Source organism: Oncorhynchus tshawytscha, unplaced genomic scaffold (genome assembly GCF_018296145.1).
Source record: "Oncorhynchus tshawytscha isolate Ot180627B unplaced genomic scaffold, Otsh_v2.0 Un_contig_1304_pilon_pilon, whole genome shotgun sequence".
Lineage (NCBI taxonomy): Eukaryota > Metazoa > Chordata > Actinopteri > Salmoniformes > Salmonidae > Oncorhynchus > Oncorhynchus tshawytscha.
The window spans coordinates 12,501-17,500 of NW_024609410.1; the positions used below are offsets into that span (position 1 = coordinate 12,501).

At 50.0% G+C, this 5,000-nt stretch overlaps 1 pseudogene; it reads right to left on the reverse strand.

Annotated features, from left to right (window-relative positions):
• Nucleotides 1-2,804: 2,804 nt before the first annotated feature.
• LOC121844748 overlaps nt 2,805-5,000 on the reverse strand; it is a 130,983-nt pseudogene continuing 128,787 nt past the window's right edge.

A 5,000-nucleotide genomic window follows, 5' to 3' on the forward strand; every position in this document is an offset into this window, starting at 1 on the left:
GAGAGACAGAGAGAGAGGTGGATGTTAACAGGTATTCGTAGTGCACTACTTTAGACCAGAGCTCTGAGGGTAGTGCACTACTTTAGACCAGAGCCCTGAGGGTAGTGCACTGTTTACTTTAGACCAGACCAGAGTTTCCTGAGGGTAGTGCACTAGGTTGTTTAGACCAGACCTGAGGGTAGTGCAACTACGTTATTTGGGACCAGAGTCCTGAGGGTAGTGCACTACGTTATTTAGACCAGAGCCCTGAGGGTAGTGCTGTCCTTTATATAAATATATAGATTTCTATTCAACTAGGCAAGTCAGTTAAGAACAAATTCTTATTTACAATGACGGCCTACTCTGGGGCCAAACCGGGCGACGCTGGGCCAATTGTGCACCGCCCTGTGGGACTCCCAATCACAGCCGGATGTGATACAGCCTGGATTTGACACCTCTAGCGCTACGATGCAGTGTCTGGGGGCAGTAGACAGGGAGAGGTTGTTTCCAGGGCAACAACACGTTATGTCTGGGGGCAGTAGACAGGTTGTTTCCAGGGCAACAACACGTTATGTCTGGGGGGTAGACAGGGAGAGAGGTTGTTTCCAGGGGCAACAACACGTTATGTCTGGGGGCAGTAGACAGGGAGAGGTTGTTTCCAGGGCAACAACACGTTATGTCTGGGGGGGCAGTAGACGTTATGTCTGGGGGCAGTAGAGAGGTTGTTTCCAGGGCAACAACACGTTATGTCTGGGGGCAGTAGACAGGGAGAGGTTGTTTCCAGGGCAACAACACGTTATGTCTGGGGGCAGTAGACAGGGAGAGGTTGTTTCCAGGGCAACAACACATTATGTTTGGGGGCAGTAGACAGGGAGAGGTTGTTTCCAGGGCAACAACACGTTATGTCTGGGGGCAGTAGACAGGGAGAGGTTGTTTCCAGGGCAACAACACATTATGTTTCGGGGCAGTAGAGGAGTGGACGACTATATCTCACCCTATTCCTTATGCAGCCCTACGAGGCTCTGGTCTAAAGTAGTGCACTTTATAGGGAACAGGGGGCCTTTTAGGACGCAAACATGGTTCAGATGCCAAACTAAACTAACTAAACTAGCTAATGGTCTCCCTGACAACCAGACAGACAGGCTCGTACTGGAGATGATTTAAATGCTTACAACATTCTCCTCCCTCAAGTCCAAAGCTGAGATGAAGATCAAGTCAATTGAATTTGCTTCTGTTTTAAAAGCTGTTTCAGCAGCTTCAGTGTCTGTGAAACGGTGTGACCCTGAAAACCGTCCCCTCGGATTTCGGGCCTGTAACTCCACACTTTTCAGTTCCCTAGCTGTGACATCACTGTTCCATTCTGTGACATCACTGTTCCATTCTGTGACATCACTGTTCCATTCTGTGACATCACTGTTCAATTCTATGACCTTCCTGTTCCATTCTGTGACATCACTGTTCCATTCTGTGACATCACTGTTCCATTCTGTGACATCACTGTTCCATTCTGTGACCTTACTGTTCCATTCTGTGACATCACTGTTCCATTCTGTGACATCATTGTTCCATTCTGTGACATCACTATTCCATTCTGTGACATCACTATTCCATTCTGTGACATCACTGTTCCACTCTGTGACATCACTGTTTTATTCTGTGACAGTGCAGAACTACACACACTCCAGAGAGATGTGGAATATCTGTGTGCGTGTGTGTGTGTGTGTGTGTGTACACAGTGACATCACAATAGTAAATCTATGATTTGGTAACACACATTGACATTGAAGTGACTGGAGCATGAACTAAGAGGACAGAAAGGAAGAAGAGTCCACTAAGAAGCATACACCAACAGTTTTTCCTGTTCAGTGGGGCGGAGAAGGGAAAGAGGGAGGGGTGTAGGTGTGGGCATACTGTTTTCTCTTGGTTCTACATCTCCCCCATCCTCCTCTTCCTCCCACCCTCCTCTCCCTCCTCTCCTCCATCCTCCTCTCCCTCCATCCTCCTCTTCCTCCATCCTTCTCTCCCTCCATCCTCCTCTTCCTCCATCCTCCTCTTCCTCCATCCTTATCTCCCTCCATCCTCCTCTTCCTCCATCCTCCTCTCCCTCCATCCTCCTCTTCCTCCATCCTCCTCTTCCTCCATCCTCCTCTTCCTCCATCCTCCTCTCCCTCCATCCTCCTCTCCCTCCCTCCATCCTCCTCTTCCTCCATCCTCCTCTCCCTCCATCCTCCTCTCCCTCCCTCCATCCTCCTCTCCCTCTATCCTCCTCTTCCCCCATCCTCCTCTCTCCCATCCTCCTCTCCCTCCATCCTCTCATTCTATCCTCCTCTTCGTCCCATCCTCCTCTCCTCTCCCTCCATCCTCCTCTCCCTCCTTCCTCCTCTCCCTCCATCCTCCTCTCCTTCCATCCTCCTCTCTCTTCATCATCCTCTCCCCCACCCCTCCACTCCCCCATCCTCCTCTCCCTCCTTCCTCCCATCCTCCTCTCCCTCCTCCTCTCCCTCCTTCCTCCCATCCTCCTCTCCCTCCTTCCTCCCATCCTCCTCTCCCTCCTTCTCTCCCTCCCTCCTTCCTCCCATCCTCCTCTCCCTCCTTCTTCCCATCCTCCCCTCCCTCCTTCCTCCCATCCTCCTCTCCCTCCTTCCTCCCATCCTCCTCTCCCTCCTTCCTCCCATCCTCCTCTCCCTCCTTCCTCCCATCCTCTTCTCATTCCATCCTCCTCTCCCTCCTTCCTCCCATCCTCTTCTCATTCCATCCTCCTCTCCCTCCTTCCTCCCATCCTCCTCTCCCTCCTTCCTCCCATCCTCCTCTCCCTCCTTCCTCCCATCCTCCTCTCCCTCCTTCCTCCCATCCTCCTCTTCCACCCTTCTCCCTCCATCCCTCTGTCCTACCACAGTAGTGGGCTCCAAACCTCCTCCGCTCCGCCCTCTGTGTGTGTGTGAGCGCGCGCATGTGTGTGTGTGTGTGCGCATGTGTGCACGAGTCACACAAAAGACGAAAACCCCGTGACGGGCGTGCGTGAGCCTGGTGGATTAGTATTGGGGTTGGCGTGCGTGTGTGTGTGTGGGAGTGTGTGTGGGAGTGTGTGTGTGTGCGCGGGCAGCCCAGTGGGTGTGTACGCTCCCCCTGTGCTGTGCTGTGTGACCACGGTCTGGTAGTAGGGCTCTGCCCCGTCAGCGCTGGAACACTCCTCATAGCCGGACGCCGGACTTAACCCCTTCAGGCCTTTAGGTTGTCTCTTCCAGCTGTTATAGTAGGTGGGATCTGACATGTAGTGATTAACAAAGGAATGTTTAGGATGATGATCATCCTCACAGTCACTGTCTGTTACCTACAGAGAGACAGACAGAGAGACAGACAGATAGAGAGACAGACAGAAAGAGACAGAGAGAGAGACAGAGACAGAAAGACAGAGACAGACAGAGAGACAGACATAGAGAGACAGAAAGAGAAAGACAGAGACAGAGACAGAGACAGAGAGATATACAGAGATAGAGACAGAGAGAGACAGAGAGAGACAGACACAGAGAGATAGAGGGAGAGAGAGAGAGAGAGAGAGAGAGAGAGAGAGAGAGAGAGAGAGAGAGAGTGAAATATAGAGGATTAGTTGTGCATGTGTGTGTGTGTGTCCTTGCCTGAGTGTGTGTGTCTGCTGTGAGCATACCTCAGATTCTGATCTGTCAGTAGGTTTCTCTGTGAGTGTGGTGCTCTCTGATATATCAGTAGGTTTCTCTGTGAGTGTGGTGCTCTCTGATATATCAGTAGGTTTCTCTGTGAGTGTGGTGCTCTCTGATATATCAGTAGGTTTCTCTGTGAGTGTGGTGCTCTCTGATATATCAGTAGGTTTCTCTGTGAGCGTACCTCAGATTCTGATCTGTCAGTAGGTTTCTCTGTGAGTGTGGTGCTCTCTGATATATCAGTAGGTTTCTCTGTGAGCATACCTCAGATTCTGATCTGTCAGTAGGTTTCTCTGTGAGTGTGGTGCTCTCTGATATATCAGTAGGTTTCTCTGTGAGTGTGGTGCTCTCTGATATATCAGTAGGTTTCTCTGTGAGTGTGGTGCTCATCTCTGATCTGTCAGTAGGTTTCTCTGTGAGTGTGGTGCTCTCTGATATATCAGTAGGTTTCTCTGTGAGTGTGGTGCTCTCTGATATATCAGTAGGTTTCTCTGTGAGTGTGGTGCTCTCTGATATATCAGTAGGTTTCTCTGTGAGCGTATCTCAGATTCTGATCTGTCAGTAGGTTTCTCTGTGAGTGTGGTGCTCTCTGATATATCAGTAGGTTTCTCTGTGAGTGTGGTGCTCTCTGATATATCAGTAGGTTTCTCTGTGAGTGTGGTGCTCTCTGATATATCAGTAGGTTTCTCTGTGAGTGTACCTCAGACTCTGATATGTCAGTTGGTTTCTCTGTGAGTGTGGTGCTCTCTGTGAGGATGGCTCCATTGTTGTAGTTATCACACAGGTCTTCATCAGAGTAGTGGAGGAGGCCTGGACTAGGCCTGGGAGGGGACCTACACACACACACACACACACACACACACACACACACACACACACACACACACACACACACACACACACACACACACACACACACACACACACACACACACACACACACACACACACACACGCACACACAGTTAATATGGGATAGCTTTGGTTGTGTTTACCTGGATGCAGAGGGCTAAATCAGCTTTAATCTCTCACTGCAGAGGGCTAAATCAGCTTTAATCTCTCACTGCAGAGGGCTAAATCAGCTTTAATCTCTCACTGCAGAGGGCTAAATCAACTTTAATCTCTCACTGCAGAGGGCTAAATCAGTTTTAATCTCTCACTGCAGAGGGCTAAATCAGCTTTAATCTCTCACTGCAGAGGGCTAAATCAGCTTTAATCTCTCACTGCAGAGGGCTAAATCAGCTTTAATCTCTCACTGCAGTGGGCTAAATCAGCTTTAATCTCTCACTGCAGAGGGCTAAACCAGCTTTAATATCTCACTGCAGAGGGCTAAATCAGCTTTAA